This window comes from Phycodurus eques, chromosome 11, assembly GCF_024500275.1.
Source record: "Phycodurus eques isolate BA_2022a chromosome 11, UOR_Pequ_1.1, whole genome shotgun sequence".
Lineage (NCBI taxonomy): Eukaryota > Metazoa > Chordata > Actinopteri > Syngnathiformes > Syngnathidae > Phycodurus > Phycodurus eques.
The window spans coordinates 3198876-3220775 of NC_084535.1; the positions used below are offsets into that span (position 1 = coordinate 3198876).

The 21900-nt window shown below is 39.0% G+C and overlaps 1 long non-coding RNA gene across 11 annotated transcripts in view; it reads left to right on the top strand.

The window, feature by feature from the left end:
- Positions 1-21900, top strand: part of LOC133409531 (uncharacterized) — a 56434-nt gene that overhangs the window by 14033 nt on the left and 20501 nt on the right. For 5 of the 11 annotated variants that reach the window (XR_009769422.1, XR_009769418.1, XR_009769423.1 and 2 more), the window contains one exon: positions 6127-6222. The exons of 3 other annotated variants lie outside the window; for them this stretch is intronic. This is a non-coding gene — a long non-coding RNA (uncharacterized LOC133409531). Of the gene's footprint in view, positions 1-3933; positions 3963-6126; positions 6223-20976; positions 21045-21900 lie in introns of all 11 variants that reach the window. 3 more of the 11 variants (XR_009769425.1, XR_009769427.1, XR_009769421.1) reach the window with 2 other exon arrangements.

Sequence of the window (21900 nt, forward strand, 5' to 3'; positions counted from 1 at the left end):
TTTGTTTCGCTAATTGCAACTCGTTTCTCGAATCGGGTCAAGTAAGAAGATGGACTAGTCCATTGCATGAGAAGGGAGATTGCTTTCAAGCAAATACAACTTTATTCATCACGTTTTATAGGACTTTTGTAAAAAAAAAAATAAATATATATATATATTTTTTTTTTATTTCGCGACCCCAGGCAAGTCTGCGCGTTTCAGCTAAAAAAATAAAAATAAAATGATTCTTGGTCTTTGTGTGAAATTCAAATTCAACGTGAAGAAATAGTCGAATGATTAAAATCCCGAAGCGAGCGAACGACTCGGATTCGAAATCTGCGTGGGCGTGTGTGCGCTCTCGTCTACCTTTTCTTTCGACACACACGCAAGTACGACCGTGCTGTTGTGTCAGATGAGTCAGACGCTGAAATTGTCCTTTCTTTTTTTTCCGCTTGCTCTCTGCGTCTCTTTTCTCTGCTTCCTGCATCGTTCACTTCAAAGGCAGCAGCAGCTTGAGAAACATCAAGAAAACAAAAAAAAGAGGGGGGAAAAAAAATCGACTTTCTTTTCATAGTTACTTTATTCATCTGCCAAGGAAATTCATTGTTCCCCAAAATAAAAACAATTCAAGGCAAATCAGTATTCCTAATAAACTAATCTTTTTTTTTTTAAATACAGAAATAAAAAGTAATCATTCCCTTTTTGTTCAGCATATCAAAGTTTTCATCCCAATCCCTTTTTTTTTTTTTTCCCCCCGACAGCCCTTTCAATTGACAATTTGACTTGAAAAATATATTTTCAATGTTATGTTCTGAACTCCCCCTTCCTTCTCATGCAGACGTGTCTGACATTTGAGCTCTGTTGCTAACCAAAACAGTAGCCTTTCTGTTCGGGACTGTTCTCTGTCCACCAATTAATACAAAGTCATCTTCCCCAAACCCCCCCCCCCACTCACACACAAAAAAAAAATCATACTAAACTATTATGTACAGCAATATAATCTATGATTTTATTTATGTATTTATTGTTTTAATTGTTGCTGTGCATCTGTGTATGTCCTAAATGTAGCTATATCTTTTCTAATGATTTTTATTTTTTTGCTGCTGGAGTGATTCAAATTTATCCCCCCCCCACCCAAAAAAAAGTGAGATTGCTGCAGTGATGTCAATCATGTTATTAACAATAATTAAGGAGCAGCCTGTTTGCGCACATGTTCGGTGCAGCAAAAAAAAAAAAAAAAAAAAAAAAAAACGCCCAACCGCCGCAGAGGCTGCCAGTAATGTGACGTCATGAAACTGTGTGTGTGTGTGACGTTGTAGTAGTAGTAGTAGTAGTAGTTCCTCTGACCTCCACTAGATGGCGACTCGTGCCCACGTTTGCAACAGTGAACGTCTGCCCGAGTTTTTAATACCAACGTCAATGCCATATATATATATATATATATATATATATATATTCATAATAATATAATACTTATTTCTACAACCGGTCACCATTTAAATTTCAATGATTTTTGTTTGCTTGGTCTCACTTTTGTGGCCGAAACGAAAATCATTTGGCCAAAAGGTGATTAATTCTTGATTTCAATTTTTTTTTTTTTTTTTTAGATAAATTTAATTGAAAAAAGAATCACCTCACAGGAATTAATGACCTTTTTGTCAAAAGTAGATTGTTTAATTCCAATCTCTTATTAATTAGGTTTATGTGTGCTTACAACTAAATAGTTGGGCAATGGGGTCTTATTTTTTTTCTTTCTTCCTTCATTTTGAATGTTTCTGCCTTTTAACGTACCAGCTTTATTCGCCGTGTTTTACGAGTATTTCTTTGATTAAAAACTTCATTATACGAGCACAATGCCAATGATTTGGTTGTATATACGTGTTTTATTGTGTACGCATTGGTCAATTTGACACCCCCCCCCCCCCCATACCACCCCCGTTGCTTATGTTTTTCATCATTTATTTAATTTGTTTTCCCCTCTCGAGCGATTAAAAATATGAGGTCGTTTGAAACTGCAACGACAACAAAATACGTCTGTTATTTAAAGCAATTTTAATTGTTAAAAGAGTGCAAGGTAAAGAAAGGGGGGGAGGGGATGACGTATACTTAGTGGTTATTTTAGGCCGCAAATGGAGAATGTTTATCATTTTAAAAAGGAAAAATAACTCACAACAACAACAAAAAAGATCATTCGTGATCGATCGAAAGTAACAACAGCGTTGCGTGTTTATGCAAAAAAAAAAAAAAAAAAGAGCGTTTTAAAAATAACATCACAAATAAATCCGGTTTAAATGATAATTGCGTGTTGAAATGCGCATTTATTTTTACAACACAATCAAAATAAAAGTATACACGCTTAATTGGGAGTGTTTTAAACGTTCAATAATGTACGTTTGATGTGTATAACTGGGAAAAAAAGAAGTTATTTGAATGGACTTAATTCGAAACATGATTAGAATGTTTAAATTGACAGATATTGGATTATTTTCCAGGAAAAACAGTAAAATGACTTCGGTTTACCGCATTTTAATCATGAGCAACCGAAAATTATGTTTTATTTTTTTAGTGTTTGAACAACAACTGCGCAGGTGTCACAAAAAAAGTGAAATCATTTCCACATAAACGACAGAAACGAATAAAAAAAAAAAATATATATATATAAATGACGTGAATTGCAAATCAAGTCGTCTTGCACTTTTAGCGTATTACAGTGAACATTTAAACATATTTATTAGCGTTCTTAATTGCAAATATTACAATTGCTCCTGCGCTATTTTCGTTCTAATAATGATCATTAAAAAAAAACATTTTCATCAACCATATCACTCTAGAAATGCTCACGAATTATGTTTTTGAAAAAGCTTCGTTTTTTTAATAATCACGAGTTTCTTCTTTTTTTTTTTAACAAATAATATAATAAGAGGTTATCCGTCATCATAATAATCATCATCAAGAAAATGTCTGTGCAGTCTGCTAAACTTTCTGCGGTTTGATTACACGGAACAGGTTCGAAATTCTCTTTTTGTTCTTTTTCCACTTTCTCACTCAGCAAAAACAAACAAACAAAGAAAGAAACAAAAAAGGACACAAGGACGTTCTGTCATTAAACTTTTGAAAATAATATTTGATGTGTGATTGTATAAAAAGTCCCGTTGAAAAGCAAGCTGCTCAATATGTAAATGATGCGTTTTGATGGTAGAAAGTCTATTCATATTATTCAAATGACGTTGACGGGACAACAAATACATTAATATTGACTTTGAGCTCAAATATTTTTTTTTTTTTTTTTTTTTAAAACATGCACGGTCATATCATATCGGAGCTTGTGAAAGTCTCGTCATATCCAATTATGAATATGATCTGAGCTTCTTCAATGGTGTGTCTTTTAATGTTCACCTTTCAGTTTAAGTCAGCATGCAGAGGACACAAACGCATCATCATCATAAAAAAAAAAAAAAAAAAAACAAAGGCCTCAAAGCAACGAGTGTAATTCAATTTTCTTTCAAAGCAATTCTATTTTTACAAGAGCCAAAAGGCCCAAGTGACTTTTTCTTTTATTGACTTTAAAACTAATCAAACGTTAAACGTGCTACTTGGGAGAGGTTGTAATTAAACATCTAACTGCCAAACACAATTTATATATTAAAAAAAAAACAAAAAAAAAACATCCAGAGTTGCACTGATGCAGTGACAATTTTCATTTTGTGATACTGAGAGTCGATAATGTGTAATAAGTTAGCTGGGAGCTAACAGAAGCCTCAACAAAAACGTCATATACTGTAATTATTATGAAATCGCTTTATCATTATGAATACACATTTATTTTTACTCTACAGAATAATAATAATTAAAAAAAAAAAAAAAAGACGTTCACAATATACAATATGATGTAATATAAAAGTGGAAATGGCATTTAAGTGCAAACCATGTCATATTTTGTCATTTTTCTTTTAGGGCCACAGCAAGTATTAAGGTCAAGTCAGGTAGGCTAATTTAAAAATAATAATAATAATAATTAAAAAAAAGTCAGATTGATGTTCGAAAGCTGCTATATATATATTTTTTATGCATTTGCAAACTTGCTGGAGGGAAATGATTACATTTTATTGACACGAGTAAAGAAATGAACACAGGAGTTCATGTCAGGCGTTAAAAGGACATTTGGACACTACTAATGATATTTTTAATCATAACGATCATTCCCGCCCATGGACAACTTTCAGCGAATGAAGCGATTTTTTTTTTGTGTGTGTTTGTTTTTGTTTTTTAAATTTTAAGACTGCGGACTGTTTTTCATTGGAAAGTTTCTATTGATGCATGTGTTTTCGTCCACGTCCGCAACTGATATACGTGTTCAAATTAAGTACATTCAAAACACTTTTTTTTTTTTTTCTTCCAGTGCATTTGTAGATTAAAAAAAAAAAAAAAATTCTCCCCAATTTATTTTTCAATTGTTGTTTTTGTTTTTTCTGTTTACGGGGAAATCCGACCAAAATTTCTTGGGTTTAAAAAAAAAAAAAAAGACAAAATTTAATTCATTTACAGCAGGAATTATCCTCCACGAATACTCAGAAAAAGTGAGGCGTCGTCTTCAGGTGAAATTTCAGTATGAGACACCATCAATTTTTACAGGTCAACTCAACTTGACCTCGTGTAAACTGTTGAACGTTTAAGCCATTTTTTCATTTTTAATTTTTTTTATTTTGCCCAACTTGCAAATTTTGTGCTCGAATCTCACCAAATGTCATCAGCATGTCGCGACGGAGATCGGAGGAGTCACTGAAAGGCGCACAAGTGGACGTCCTCGGGAAATGTCCGCGGAGCAAACATCTTTTGGGAATTTTCGACGTGTTGCCTTGCATACGTTCAGAAGTTTCACAAAGGTCAAATTAAGTTCACCTGTAAAGATTCAAGTGCATTTTAGGTTGATTGCGTAATCTCTCCTGAAAGGCCGATATCCCGAACTCGGTGTAGCTTTGGCGAACTTACGTTTTATCGCTCGGGATACGTTCTCGCAATATGAAACATTACAACATAAAAAAAAAAAAAAAGATTTTAATTTAAAATTGTTTTGCTTGAAGTATCGGTGACTGGTATCGGCAGGCTTCACAAGTATCCGATACGTATCCGATATCGAGCTGATACTGTGACAAAGTGCTAGAAAAGCAAGCTGCTCAATATGTAAAGGAGGGCTTTTGGTGGTCGACAGGCTGTTCATATTTTTTTTTTCAAACCACAAACGCGTACATTAATATTGACCATCGTCATCATCTTCATCATCATCATATGATGTTTTTAATATGAAAAGCTGGCTCAAAATTGGCCACAAATGTTTGCAGAGAAAACGGCTCAACGGCAACCTGTTGTGAACAAAAAAAGGCCTCAAAGCAAATACCAAATGTTTTATTTTTTTTATTATTATTTTTTTTTGTTCTTGCGCTTCCGCAATTTTTACATTTTAGAGTTGGGATTATGTTTTGTTGGCTTTTAAAACAAATAAAACACATGTGCTGTTGCGTGTTTAAAAAAATTTGGTGCTGAAGGTCTTGAAGAAATCAAACGTATACCAATCGAGTTTTATTTCCTGATGGTAACTCGTCAAAAAAATAATAATGAAATTACTAAACAACTTCAATATTAAAGATGCATATTTTTACAATCCTAGAAAAAAAAAAGCAACGGTCACAATATACAATATGATCTAATATGACATGCTCCAAAAAAAAAAAGAAGTGGCAAAATAGCATTTCAGTGCAAATCATGTCATATTTCATGAAATTATTTACCTATCAAGTAAAAAACAAAACAAAAAAACAAGGTCATGCAAGGTCAGGAATAAAACAATCGACGTTAGAAAGCTGTGATTTGTCCGTGCGGTATTTGCAAACGTGCTTGAGTTGAATGATTACATTTTATTTACATGAGCAAAGAAAAAATGTGGACTGTCTGCACACCTTGGGAGAAATGATAAGTGCGGTTTGTGAGACCTCCTAACATTGAAGACATTTTTCTTCATTTGTGTTTTTAGAATAAAGGATAGCGGTTGATCATTTTAACCATAGCGACTTGCGACCATTCCCTGCACTCGCATTCAGGCCTATGGACAAATTCGAGCCTAGAATGAAGCCAGAATGTTTTTGTTTTTAGACTGCGGGAGGAAACTGGAGGACCCCGAGAAAACCCGTCAAACGCCACACGGGAAGGCCTGACTGAGCCCAGATTTGAGCCTAGAACATCGCAACTGTGAGGCACACACGATAACCACTAGGCCGCCGTGCATTCTATCAAACTTGCTTTTTCCTAAACTGTTGCCACAAAGCATACAAGAGCCCAAAATGTTACAATGAGGGGGGTGGAGTTCTTTTGAATGGACTTAATTTGAACATTTACATCGGTTGCACGTGGTTGAAAAGGGGATCGAGACGGAGCCCTGCTGCAAATAGCCAGAATCCTTCACTAAATGACCAAAAAGTTATGTTAATGCATGTAGATGCCACAAGATGGCGAGAAAGCACATTTCTGTTAGACAAAGCTGGCCAGACTGAATGAAGCTCTTCCCCTCCCTCACTTCTATGTAGTTCCTTGGCCCCAAGGTGCCACAAGATGGCGCTGAAGCAGTGTTGGCCTGAGCAAAAAAAAAAAAAAAAAACAGCAAATAGGTGAGTTTTGAAGGAATAACAGAAAACCCCTTTGAAAATCTGCAAGCAGGCAAATTCGCAAATGCCGAACCACAAAAATCCGGAGGCTAACTGGTGTGTCTGCATTGTGTAGCTTTGCAAACATTATCTTTGCGTCTTGTTTTCCCATTGGTGACATGATTTATTTATTTATTTTCTTTGAAGCCGAACTTGCAAAAATGTTTTCTTTATGGCTGGTGTCTTTGGACTAAAGTTAAAGACATAAATATGATTGAGCTACAGAAATATGGTATATGTAAAGACGATTGAAGCCTAAACAGCGTCTGTTGTCATTCCTGGTGGCGCTGTGGTCACATCTTGTGTTTATAAAAGACAACGTAGAAGTTTCAAGGGTGGTTTGAAACGCTCCCCTTCGCCGTGCACCCGAGCGAGTGAGGCGGAAGCGCCTTTAGCCATTTCGCCGGATGCGGAAGACGTTTGCGCATATACGGGATTGCCGGATGTGTGGGTGTGAGTCGCCGACTTTTTCTTTTTTCTTTTTTTTTTTTTTTTTGTGGGCGATTGTCCACTTCAATCACTTTCTGCAGCCTCGCTCGCTGTGCGGTGGGCCTAAAGTGCATTTTTTTTGTTTCACTTTATTAGCAAATTTTTAAATCAGTGATTTATTTATTTTTTTAAAATTTATTTTATTTTTATTTTTTTTTTAAAAGAGAACATTTTCTTGGTACGAGCAACATGCAGGTGAAACTTTTTCAGTCATGCCAAGTTATCAAAATGGGTATCGTATTACAATTGACTGTAAAAATGCATTTTTCATTTCTACTTTTGACTTAACTACAGAAGTATGATCAGTACTTTTCCCCGTCCTGGTAAGAGTCCAAATCGGCTGTAACGCCTGTTGAATTGTCGTATGTATTTTTAGCGCGGGTTCTGCAGATTAGCACGCGTTGTCTTCCGATGACCTTTTGATTGAGGAGATAACCGATATCAGCCGCAGCGGTGAAGCCGGTTGCCACGGCGATGGACAAACGACACGCTGGCGCCGACGTGCGCGCATGACACGCAAAAGTTTGGGTTCAAAGTCACGAAAGATCCCGTTGGGCTTCCTCTTCATTGGCTAAGTAGCTTTTGAATTAACGCGTACATAGTATCCAATTCAAATCGGAACCCTTCTGATATTTGACAGCAATTAAAAATAAAAATAAAAATACCCTTTATGTCTTTCACCCTGAAATTTGCTGACTTTTTCGAAAGTGACCCAAAATATGCAGCGTGAAATAAAACATTGGAAAAATGTCATTATTTTGTACAGGGGCGACGCTGTTGGTTTGCAATGAGGCTGTTGTGTCTACTAAAATGGATTTTCTACTCCCCCCAAGTGTTGATATGGCGGAATGTTGAAAGTGTGAAAGTACACGCCATAAGTAGGGTGTGTATTTCTTATGGGACAAAAGTGGTCAAAGGGAAGCTTGAAACAGTCGCGCAACTTTCAGGAGCGAAGGATCGTCAAGTCGCTTGCATCTCCAAATGTTCAAAGGGGGGCTTGAAACAGTCTGCGAGGAAGAGGAGGAGGCCGAAGCTTTAAGCCAATTTTTAGGCGCCAAAGGGTCACCCTCTCACATTCAGCTACTTCTCACATCTCGAAGGCCCGGCGCCGGCTAAACGTCCCGAGAGCGGTCGGGGAAGCGCGACCCGAGGACGTAGCTAACGGCGACGGGGGCGTACCGGGCCCTGAATTTCAAATGGCGATTCTTTTTTTTTTTTTTTCTGTTGTTCTTGCGGCGAGGCCCCAAACGAACCAATGAGCGGTGATTTCTAGCCGAGAGGTGACATTCACACTGTAATCCAACGAGCGAGCTACTTGCTAACCGTTGTACCGAGAAGCGCGCTACTCTTCCAAAAGTTGAATAACGCAAAAGGGTCATTTAGTGGTTTTCGGAAGCAAAGTCCAGGAAGCCGGTGCAGCTAAGCATGGAAAAAAACCCGCCGATGCACACGCCGTCTTTCATCACCGATTGCGAAGTGTTCCCAAAACATTTTGTGGACGTTATACCGGCGAGCCTATATTAGACTGCAAGTTGTCTTGTTTGTTCGAAGAGGCGTGTGTGTCAAACAAAGGCGCTGGACCAGGTGGGCCTGGAATGGATTTCCAAATGTCCACAATTTAAAATAAATAAATAAATAATAATAATTAAAAAATAATAATAATATTCTTTCAAATTTACGGCTCTCATGCCCGTCGTGCCTACTGTGCGATATTCAAGCGAACTACACTGAGCGATATTCAATGTGTCTGTGCAATAATCTACAAACTGAAATCGCTTATACCACAATTCGATTCATTAGCTTCTGTATTACTATTTCTTTTGTTGTCAATATCTTAATATTTTTCCTTTTTTAAAACTTGTATGTGTGCACGTGTATTCTATTCTACTGTATTTCATGTTCCAACTCTTATTTTTCTTGATGACCGTTACATGGACTGCAGTCGGAAATTGACTTCAAAGCGACATATTGCGACTCTCGCGATTGTTTTCTGTACGTGGTCCCCGACAAATCAACTAATCTTCATTGCTTCTACTTTAGTAGGCTACTAAGCGGAGTTTCGTCTCCGTTTCAAATGTTACAAAAAATGTCATTTTAAGAGCAACCTGTCCCGTCGCTTTAGGTTGACGTCGTGCGGACAAAAGAAAGCCGCCGCAAATGCGAGGGGCTTGGCATGACTCATCGTTTTTTGTTTTTTTTTAATGTTTTTATTCTGCTTTCATGTGAGTCATTAATCAGTCGTGGAAAAAAAAAAAGTGCTGTGCCCTGGGGGAGAGCTGAAAGCATGTCAGCAGGACATTATGAAGTAGGATTTTTTTTTTTTTTTTTTTTTTTTTTTTTTTATGTAAGGTGAATTTTTAAGCAATCTGTTTTTGTTTAAAAAAATATATATATATTTTTTTTAACTATCAGTATACAGGCAAGTCTGAATTTAGAGTCACGGGTCTTCAGTGTGCTACGGCAGCACGAGGCCTACTGGAATACATGCAGCGTAATTATGAGCAAGAAGAAGCGGAGAAGGTCCCTAACTAATGTCCAGTCATCGTCGTCGTTCCCACAGAGTTTCGAGAATGTACGCCTGTGAATATTCTCGCATGCTTTGAATATGTTCTTGCTTCATGTTTGTTAAAGTAGCAGTTGTCTGTTGCTTTGTAGTTACTGTAACATTTACACTAATTTCCGTTACCCCGCCTGTGGCGTTTCGCGTCGTATGATGGCATTCAGCTCGCTAATTTTTTGTTGGATGAGATTTCATGATTTGGTTGAATGTTTGGGTGTTTAAAAATACAATGTTTAATTCTCTTTTGTTGCATGTATGTGTTGCTGCTCCGTGTGTGTGTTAAAGTAGTAGTTTTGTGAAGGTTTTTAATTAGTGTAACAGCTATGCAAATTTCTGTCTACGATGTTTTGCATTAAGCAAGCGGACCTCCGTTGAGTAAAGCGATTGGATTGGGGAAACATGTTTGGGGTTTAAATATACAATGTTCAATTCGCTCCTGTTTTGTGTCAGTTTGACCGGAAGTGACAAAAAAGAGCTTGAAGCAAACACGCGTTGCCTCTCATTTGGAGCACTGCGTAAGCCTGAGGGTCTTCTTCTTTTCGCTTCCTCAAAGTGACGTTATCTGATAGTCTCTCATGAAAGTGCGACCAGGAGTGTGTAGGGAGGGGTGAAAACGTTTTTTATATGGTCTTGCTATATTTCAGCTTTGCACCCATTGCGGTTGCATCTGGATCGTCCCCCCCCCGAGAAAACGGGGGTTCACTGTAAGTGGAAAAGATGCGGTCGAGGTTGGAAATACAACAATTACTTAGATTCTCGCAGAGTCGCGTCACATAACACTTGCCTCATTGACTTTATTGATTGTGAAGAGAAGTTGTCAGAGACCTCCCAAAGTGTCGAGGGCTGGTCCCAATTAACGATGCCCGTTTACAATCAGCACTTGCACTTCCTGCAAAAACAAAAAAAAAAACAAAAAAAACACAATTGCTTGGCAGCGTTTGCAAGTGTTGGCGAGAAGAAGGTGCAGCTGCTCCATCGGGACGTCCCGCACGTCATCCGCTGCATCATCTCCCCTCCCCCCCAAACAAAAAACGTCTTTTTCGCCCTCCTCAGCATCCTCGCCTTTCTCCCGACATCTGGACTCTTCTTGCCCCCGAGCGCCCAATTGCTGGATGTGATTAAGTTTATTCAAATGAAAACATAAGTCACACTTGAGGCAGCAAAGTATGTTCGTTGTTGTTGCATCACTAATTTGACGTGTTTTATATGCTCGCTAACTACAGCATGTCAGATTTTAATGTCACTTATTTATCTGACTAAATGACGTGAAACAGCAGCTCAGGATGGCTTCCTCAATCGTACAGATGGGAGGAGACACATTTTTGGAATGACGTTAACCAATATCACCGCTATATCACAAAACCCCTAACCCTTACCGAGTTTTTCATCTGAATGCTAAACCAAGTTAACTCTCTAACCCTTAAACAAAACCAAGGACCCCTAACCCTAACCCACTACCCTTATCCCTAATCGTAATGCTGAACCAAAGACCCTAACCCCTCTCACCCTGAATCATAACCCTAACCCACCCAAACCTAATCTAATGCCTGATTCTAACTCAAACCCCAACCCTAAAACCCCATACGAGCGAGTTCTAAGTTAATGTCCGTGTGTGAACAGAAGCGTGACGATTATACTTACTACCCATTTTTCTCCTGATGAGAAAAGGTAGGCGTCTGTTTGAGGGAGGCGTCCACTGGAGTCGGGGCAACTATTTGAAGAAACAAGAAATTGGAAATTTGGATTTCCCCAAAAACAATTGTCCACATTTTTCCAATACAATGACTATAATAGAGCGCAGACCTCCGCCAAGACATAACAATCATCTGTGTGACTTTCATGATTTTGTGAGCGTTGCGCTTCCTGTTGCTGGCCTCCACTCCCGTTCGCTTGTTGGGTCAGAACCGATATTGACCCACTTTTTTGTGAGACTTTGAACTCAGCTCATCTGTTAGCTTCTCGCGCGAGCTGCCGAATGCTAGATTGTCGTGCAGGTTTTTTTTTTTTTTTTTTTTTTTTTTTTTTTTTTTTACATTACCTCCAAGATTGAGTTCATCTGATATTTGGTATTGGTCTCTTAAACCTGTGCAGCGGTTTTTTGTGTTTAGTACCAGACTGGCGGCGGATTGGTTGTTTGCTACACCGCTCCTACTCTATCTCTCTCACACACACACACAGACAAAAATGACAGACGAAAACAAGTGTTACTGGTGGTTGGTTCACCTCCCACACTAACTAGACATATTTATACGTGTCATTTTACATAGAAAAAAACCCCAAAAACATACAAGACACACACTTCCACTCCAATATCTTTCTGTATGTCTGTCCCGTCTCATGATATCATAGTATTTTAAAAATGTTTAGTATTGCTATTATTTACAAATGTAGTGACTTGGTGCTGAGTCAACTGGCTTTTTGGCACTTTTCCCTCCCATTCCCCCCCCAAAAAAAAATTAAAAAAAGCTCCTAGCAACAATTGTAGCTGCACTTTGGTCCATGGAATTGACCAAATCAGTGTCAGACAAATTCCAGGACTGATGCACACACACACAAGAATTTCAAACCCAAAGAGATTCTGCAGCTGGACCAACCTCCCAACTCTCTGAGCTGGCTCAGTGTGATTTAAAAACAAAAAAAAAACAAAAAACATTCCCCCTCTTTCTCGACGTGAAGCTTGACATCAAATATTTCTTTTTTTGACGCCAGTCCTGGAACATTTCTGACACACTTGGTATCATGATCATACTGTTCGATTAATTAATCGCGACGTATTCTGTCGATTGTGTGGACGTGATTGCTGATGTATTATGTCTTAAAGTAAATGCAAGAAAAATCGAGTCCACTCGTTGGTTTGCATCCACAAACAATATGGCAACCGCAAAAGACGGCGTTAATGTGCTTAATACAAACACTGGCAAGGAAACAGGAGCTCAGAACATTCAAGAGAGACAGTGATGCCTTGACCACTTTCGTATCGCAAATGATCTTTCCCCTTTGAAATGAATTCAAATTAATATAGTGTGTCGTTCCACCGTTTGTGTTCAAATATCTGTTGTTTAAAAAGTTATAACACCGTGATACTGATGCTACACTTAAAAAAAAAAATAAATAATAATAATAAAATAAAAGTATGGTCAACTGATGATGTAATTTCACCCTCTTTTCCTCAAAAATAATCAAATCTCTGTCAGTTTAACACAATTGAATCATGTTCAAGCGAAAATTAAGTTCCATTTTTGTTTGTTTTCATTTTTCAGCACAATTGTGTTGATCAGAAGCATCCTCAAAAGCCGGAATGTTGTGTGGGCTTCCTTCACGACAACTTTGGTTTTTCAGGAACGTCGCTGCGGCTGTGTGACTCCGACTTATGGTCGCAAACAGGAAACGGTTTCCTGTTACTGTTAAAAAACAAAAAAACAAAACAAAAAAAAAAAAAAAGCGCACACACACACACACACGTTGCTCCTCGCTTTATTCGAGCCAGTTGCTTTGTGGGCGCCGAAATGAGCTGCAGGTGGACGCCGGAGTGCAATACCATCGAGCTGCAATTATCTCATCTTTTGTATTATTATGCTATGGCTACTTCTTAAAGCGTGGGAAACGTGATTAGATTGACCTGAGCGCTTTTGCTGCAAAAAGTACACCGGCGTCCAGTTTTTGTACATCGGGAGCCGTTATGTCGCTGCGATGTTCGGAAAGCAGCGGCGTCGCGAGTTAGTTCAGCTTTGCCGCTGAAATGGGCTGCTGAGGTTCACCGCAGTGAAGTATGCATCTCATATTTTGTTTTTGGAGTTTTGTTCTAGTGTTGTCATGTCCCGACACATTGGAGGACACAATTAGAATTAGCCATGACCAAAGGAGGAGAAAGTTCATTCAGGCCCGACTGGCGAAATGAGCCTCAAAGATGCAGCAGTCGTCGTAACGATTTGTTACCCGTGCACGTTTGAATGTGTACAAGAGAACTTCCGAGCCTCCGCATCCTTTCTGTTACTGGTCGTAGTAAAATGTCTTCCTTTCACTGCAGAAAAGAAAAAATATATATATCTTTTGTCTCTTCTTCCATCTGAAAGTAATGAGAGCTGTTGTTTGGTGACTCAAAACGGTCGCGCTAATTTCCAAAACCACATACGCACACGCACATGAGTCGGCGTGTGGGCGCGCAGGGTTGCAGCAGCGTCAACGCGTGCGTATTTCATGAAAATGATGAAATATTATCAAGAAAGGACGACGGTATGATTCCTGGGCAAAACTGGGAAATGAGAGCAATCGACAGATTTAGAATCAGAATCAGAATCCTCTTTATTTTGCCAAGTATGTCCAAAAAACACACAAGGGATTTGTCTCCGGTAGTCGGAGCCGCTCTCGTACGACAACAGACCGTCAATTGACAGAGAACACTTTGGAGACATAAAGGCATTGAGGAGAGAAAAAAAACGAGGAAAAAAAAAACAGTCACTGAGCAGTAAAGGGTTGCTAGTTATCTGGTAATGCCGCTACAAATTTTTTTTTGGGGGGGGGGGGGGGGGGGGGACAATTGTGCAAAACGATGCAGAGCAGTTCAAATGACTAATATCGCAATAGTCCGGTGCAAGGACCATTGCGCAATGGGCGCCGAGACTTCAAGCGAGTAGTACGATAATCTGGGACAATGTCGATTGTGCAAATGTTGCAGATACTCCTCAATGGGGGCAGATGCTACTCTGGCATGAGCGGCCAGTGTTGGTCAACAACCGATATGCAAATAGTGCAGCGTGGCGAGAAAACTACAGCGAGTGCACGAGTAGTATATAATTGGCCCGACAGACGAAAATTCAGACAAAAGAAATTGGAATTGTAGGTTAGCTGTTTAAGAAGTTGATCGCAAGAGGGAAGAAGCTGTCGGAATGTCTGCTAGTTCTGGTTTGCATTGATCGGTAGCGCCGACCTGAGGGAAGGAGCCGGATTTTGATTGTCCGTTGCGCTACAAAACGAAGTCCTCTGTCACGGAGAGCATGACGGTTTCATAATTCCCCAAGGTGACACAGTTTACAAAGCAGATTTTGAAGGCCAGTTGTTGTCATTTGAAGAATTGAAGTTCCGACACGTCAAATGATGAGCGCCGCTTTTACGACACTGTTCAGTTCTATTCTGTTGCAGTCATTGTGCAAGTTTCAATTGAATTGAATGTTTCTTAAATATCATCCACCTGCCTCTTCTGTTCAGTTTTTGTAAGGGAGGGATTTCCTTTTTAGTCATTATTTCCTCTTGAACGCCGAGGAAAAAGGAAAAGTCATTTCGAGCTCTTCTGGGCTTCCTTTTTTCGACCTTTTTGAAACCCGATCTCGGTGCTTTTTTGGTCTTGAAGTGGCCTCACAAAGCGCTGGTGCACTTCCCACATATTCTTCACAATTTCTCTGCCGCCTATCGTCGAAGTCTTCTTTTCTGTGCGTGTGAATCTCGTCTATGATGGGGTGTAAAAAAAAAACAAATAAAAAATGTTCCTGCTCACTTGCGATGTGACTAATTTTGTGCCGTGAAGAAAAAAAAAAAAAAAAAAAAAAAAGTCCCGCCGGCCGCTGCTCCTCTCTGCTCGAAAACAAATTGTCCTTTAAATGCTTGCATTTGTTTGTTGCTGCTTTGTGGAAACAACAACAAAAATCGAATTAAAATACAATTCCCCACTCATCTTGAAACGATGAATCAGACTGAAACAAGATCTTGCGTGTTTGAAGTGACACAAATGGAGCCTTCAGTTGTGACTGTGGGATGTATTATTATTTTTTTAATAGCTTCATACATTTTCAACACATGTAACGCGTGTCTATATTTCACCTACGATTTAAGACAAATGCTCAGCAAAAAACAAAACAAAAAAATCCCACTTAAAAATCTTTCGGATGAATTAAAAATGGCAACCACATATTTGATAAGGCCACTTGCTAGTTTGCATTCCAATTCGGATTCAAACAATTCAAATCCAATAAAATATATCTTTTAAATTCAAGTTCAGAAATGATGTAATATTCAAATCACATCTGATACTAACATTCTAAAAACAAAAATGAATCTGTTATTAATGTTGCAAGCAAACACAACAGTAAAAGTTTTAATCATCGAGTAAGAAATGTTGATTAAAAAATGTCTAAATGTTGAAATGACAATTGATGCTTAACATAATTTCTCACAGGTTGCTTGTAGAAAAATGACTGACTAATTGTTTTCAATTGAAGCTGTTGTTAAAGAGGAACAAAGCCTATAAATGCCGACAGCACACCTGATACTTTACATACATTCGCCCCCTCGTTGCTTTTAGTTCACAATTTTGCCCACAAAAAAAAAAAAAATCCAATTCTCATAATTGTAGACTTCAATTGTTGTGAAAATTAATCAAAATGTGGAGATGTGTGTGCACACCTAATACCTAAAATACTTTTACCCCCAAAACATTTTGCCTTTAGTGGACAATTTTGCCCACCAAAAAAAAGTCCCTTTGTAATAATATAAAACTTGTATTGTAGTTCAAAATGAATATTTCTAGAATGTGTAACTATTGAACACACCTGATAATTAAAATACTCCCCTCCCCAGACATTGCTTTGAGTTGACCCACAAAAGTCACTCTGTAATCATTAAAATACTTAAGTTGCAGGAAATTGCATTCATTTTTAAAGGAACGTATTCTGAAACACACGCGATACCTAAAATGCTGCGTCTCTCCACGTGACTTTAAATTCCCAATTTTTGCCCACAAAAAGCCAATCTCCTGGTTTTGCCCTCGTGTGTGTCGCCGAGTCGTCGTCAGATGTTTTTCACGTCAATAAATGCGCGCGAGTCAAAGTGAAAGTGCGTGATGTTTAGGAGGAGCGATAATAACAAGCAACAGGGGAAATGTCCCTCGCCGAGCGTTCTTTTCTCTGACAACCCACTCACTTTCGACTGGAAAGGAAAAAAACAAACAAAAACGCACATTAACCTTTTCAGCAGCAACAAGTAAAAGGATGAAAATGACTGTGTGTGTGTGTGTGTGCGCGCGCGTGTAAATGTCATGCGCACATTTTCTTATCCCCGTCTATGCATCGGTTTAACAGTCACATACGAAGTCATGTCACTTTCAAAATGACAACTAAGCGCAATATTGACAATATACACGCTCACACAGCTAATATGACATCGGATCACGTTTGTTTTACATTTCAGAATTTCTTCATCAAATTTGAACTTGTCATTTTAGCCATACGTGCGGCACATGCTGTCTTATTTTAATTACAGTACACTTGCGTTTTGTTCAGTCTCTCAGCGTCTTGTATATAAATACTGGCTGAGACAAATATTGTGTATTTAAATATGTTCTAATTGTGGATGGAATCACACACTCCGACGTGTGTGGATCTTACTTCTGTCCACTTTGATTGACGCTATCAAAATGTTTGTTATAATTGCAGTGGCAATAGGCTACCGTTTCGAATGTACATAGTTAATATCATTATATTCTATAATGTGAGTGCATACACATAGTAGTGCTTTACAGCCTACTGCCGATTTTTATTTCTGGCTGTGTGTGTGTGTGTGTGTGTGTGTGTGTGAGTGGGTGCATTCGCACACTTCTGCAATTTGTTGCATGTACATTTGTTTTACATGACTAACAGTATATTTTGGACATCTGCTTGTGTGTATGTGCGTGTGTGTAACATAGCTGTGTGTACATGTACAATTGTGTCTGACAGTATGTGTGCATATTTATGTATATTATGTAATAGTCTGGTTATGTTCTGTGCATATGTGTGCACTGTACAAATGTCAGATGTAATATAGTGTGTCTATGGGTCCCACAATGGTTGATAAATGTTAACTAGTTTGTTTTATAAAAATGCAATAAATGAGTACACTGGCGCATGGTAGCATTTAGACGTGGTAGTATAGCTAAAATGTACCGAATGTTGAAAATTTCCCCACGTAGTTAATAACTGTTTATTAATGCTTTATAATGTATTTATAACATGGTTATGAGCCATCTTATAAAGCACGTATAAACCCCCGTATGAGCTTAAAACACTGGGTTTTAATTGTATATCATAATACAAGGTGTTTGAAAAGTCACTGTGCATTTATATTTGTATTAATGGATGTGTTTTTCAAAAAGGAATTTATATGTACCTCCTGTATTGTACATTGAAACGTGTCTGTCAAAGAAAATGTCATCGCGCACTTGTATTTTTCCGTAACAAACATGTTTCAATGTGAAAATAGACAAGAATTAATATCACTTCACAGTCACTTTCCCAACACTCTGTATAATGAATTGTACTTTACATACGTACAATATTTTAACCTTGATATATTTACGCCATGAGGCAAACGGCGCACTGCAAATGTTTGCTTGCCTGACTGAAAAGTTCAACTGCGGACACGGTCAACTAACAAAAACAAAAGTACTAATTATGTTGACATACAGCATAATGTGACACACACAAAGAGTGATTGGATATAATTTGGAACCACCACCCTTATACGGCATGCTGCGTGTGTCGGCGCGCGCGCCATACATACTGTATTCTTTCTGGGTTCGATTTGCATGCGCGCGCACGCGGCGGCCACTTGAGCGCGACCGTCCGACATTTACACATTCAAATGAAGCCGTCTGAGACGAGTGAAAAGATGAATTTGGCTGCCTGCTAGTCGATAATCTCCCCAGATGAGCGCCGCCCGGTCGACTCGCTTCGGGAACTTCTTTGGCTGTGTTCTTTTGACCCTCGGTCACAAAACTTCGTTGGCGGACAAAGCGGCTCTTGATGAAATACTGCATGATTTTTAAAACCTATATTTACAGGAAAACAAACATGCAGTAACTACTCTTTCTGAAACACCCAAAGATGCCACCAGAAGCCGCCAAATAGGAACGTAGCACAGTACAGTAATTGGTGTCAAGGAAGTGCGTCGATCTATCTCGACTGAGACATTTCTTCATCGGGCATTGAATTAGCTATCTTTAAACATCGCGTGACTTACATCTTTATAACGCTTTAACCAACAAGTGGAAAGGAATCTGGTTATAACCAGTTAATAAGCCATTTAAAAACTCTTAATAGGAATACCCTAACAAACATTTTTAAATGAATAACTAGGTTATAAACAGTTAGTAAGTCATTACTAAAGCGTGATAAACTTTCAACAGCAGGTGTTGCGTGAGCTATGCTGAAACGGCATTGTATGATTTGTCTTTACAAAAGTGTTTAAACTCGTTACAACTGCAACAGTCATAAGCATACCCTCAAACAGTTTGAACATAATTCATCGGTTATAAGCACTCTGTTAAATTGGCTACCGTTGGTTTAAAAGTGTATGACATGTTTACAAAGTCTTAGCTAGTAAAAAAACACGTTATGACCCATTCATAATTTGTAAACCCTTCATAAGTGTGCTCTCAAACATTGAATAATTGGTTAATAAATTGGTTATAGGTGCTGTGAAAGAAGTTACAGTATGTTCAAATGACAATGTATGATATACATCTTTATAAATCATTAAAAACTAGTACACAAAAGTAGTTATTACCAGCTAATTAACCATTTAAAAGGCTTCAGAAGTGTCCCTCATAAACAGCTTATGATTAATCAATAGGATATCAACACTTTATAAACATGAATATGTTACTTGTGTGTGCTTATAAAGCATGATCCAAACAACCAGTGTATAACGCCTTTATGAGCGCATTTGGGTATCTGTTTTTAGCTAATGTGTGTGAGTCAATGTAGGGCAGTAATACAAAGTTTTTGTGAGTCACGCACGACGTCGCGCCGGCCTCCTCGTTGCAGCCGTTGGCTTCATGACCTCAGCGGGACCCGACGCGACGCGCTCACGCTCCGGGTTGTCACGCTCGTTCGGACGCCGCCGACCGGCTTCCAAAGCAAACGCGTCCACTTTTTTGTTTTGGTTTTTGTGTTCAGCCCCCTCAGGCCACCCCCCCCCTCCCCCCCTTTACCACCGGTGAGTCAGCGCACTTGGACGTCTCACTTCCTCTCCAAAGCGCCGTTGCTCACTTACTGTACTCGGATGTACTGCAGTGAAGGTTTCAAACATCCCCCGCAATTATCGCTTGCTGCGCTCGTGTACCTCTCGACGCGCGCGTGGCCGCGCACGTACTGCGAGTATGCACTTGTACTTCATTTGTCAAAATACATCTCACAACAGCAGGGTGATCGCAGACTCTAAAGTTATTGCGGCTTGTATTTGGTTAACGTTTGAAATTGTTCTACAACCATAATGAAGTTAATGCTACCACCACCACCACCGTAGTACAACTTCTGCTGCGTACCCTCCTCCTCCTATTCCTTCTTGTACTATTACTACCGAGTTCTCCACCTCCTACTACTGTTTTCTTACTAATCCTCTTCCTACCGTTACTACGACTCCTATTGCTGCTACTTCCTTTGACTAGTACAGTACCGATATTGTAAACACTCACTTCGATGAGTCCCTCTGTTCCAGTTCCAATCCAAACGGATCATTTTGCTTTTTGATGACGCTTTTGTCGACGGGTGCGGGGGTACCTAATGTTTTGTCGGTGAAGTGTGTTTACCGAATGGGGTTTTTTTTTTTTCTTTGTTTGTTTTTTTTCTCTCCCCCTCCCTACGCCAACACAAATGATGAGACGAAGTGAGGAATTCAAAGCATTCCGTCTCTTTCGGTCCCTTCCTCTTCTTGTTTCCTCTTCTTTTCACGACTCCTCCCACTTTCGGGACGAATTAGCTAAAGTGGAGAACGTCCATCCATCACGGTGATCAATAAGCGCCAGAGTCTTTGTCGCGATGGCGGAGGACTTTGTCAGTGGTGCCTTGAGATACGAATGATACGAGTTGTCTTCAGCTGATTTTTAGAGATTTATTTTTTTTGCTTTGACTTGAGAGCACACATTTAAGATACGACCGCTGTATGGTGGCAGTGAACTCCGCTCTCGTCGCTTCATGACAACAAGCCGCCGTTGAGCAAATATTGAATAATTCTTGAAAAAAAAAAAGAGGCTTCAAGATTGACGTTTACCGTCAAACTAAACACAGAAGTAAAAGAATTACACATTGCATATGCTTGTTTGTTTTTTGTGTTCAAATGCATTTACAATGCGTTTCAAACGTGTTTTAATAAGTTGAAATGTGTTTAAAGCATGTTGAGAAGGGTGAAACTATAAAAAAAAAAAAAAAAAAAAAAAAAAAAATTATTTTGTTCCACCTCTCCTTCTGCTCTTGTTTTTATCTGCACGTCCGTCCGATGAGTCAGCACATCTCCCGTGAAACGAAACCATTTTGCCAACAAAAGAAAAACCGGGACGGCGGCCAATGAGTCCAGTGAGTTCGCGCGTCGCTCGCTCTTAATTGTTTCATGCTCCACAGTTTTTTGTGTTGTGTTTTTTTTTTTTTTGTCCTCGTTTGAACCCGAACGATGGCACGGAGGTAATGAAAGCCACATGGCTGGCCTGAGCGGGACGTTTAACTTTGCAGGCGTAAATCCACATCTGGCTTGGGCGTGTTAGCGGGATGGCGCTAGCTGCGTCAGGCTACGTAAAACAGCGTGACATCGGGGAACAACGGATGACAAATTATGTCGTTTTCGCAGGTAAATTAGGTCATTTGAGGGAGATTTCACATACTTACCTTCTATTTCCACATTTACTGACGGATTCAAATCATGCCAACTTCACGCTGTTCAACTTATTCAGGACCTTTGCAAGCGTTTGTTCGCAACTGTCGTCACCCTGGAATGACATTTTTCTATCTTCGCTATGTCGCAACCCGCTTTTACAGAAGTTTGAAAGAGTATGTATTGTTAAAAAAAAAAAAAAAAAAGCCTTTGAAAACATATGAATTTCCTATTTTTTGAACATAATTACTCATGCTTCCATGTTTAAAGTGCCTTTTCGAGCACAGAAACTGAGGGTAAACATAACTGCATGTCCTAAAATGTAAATCTTGGCACTGAGCTCTTCTTTTTAAGCTAGTACAAACTTTTTTTGTGTTTTTTTTTTCTTCTTTTTGAGAAATGAAGGCAACAGACCAAAGCAACTGTAATAGTTTTAACAGTCTGAATTATGCTACGATTTTGTCGCGACCCACCCAAAATGGCTCCACGACCCACTTTTGGGTCCCGACCCACCAGTTGAGAATCACTCATTTACAGGACTGTGCACATTTTTCAGAATTCTGG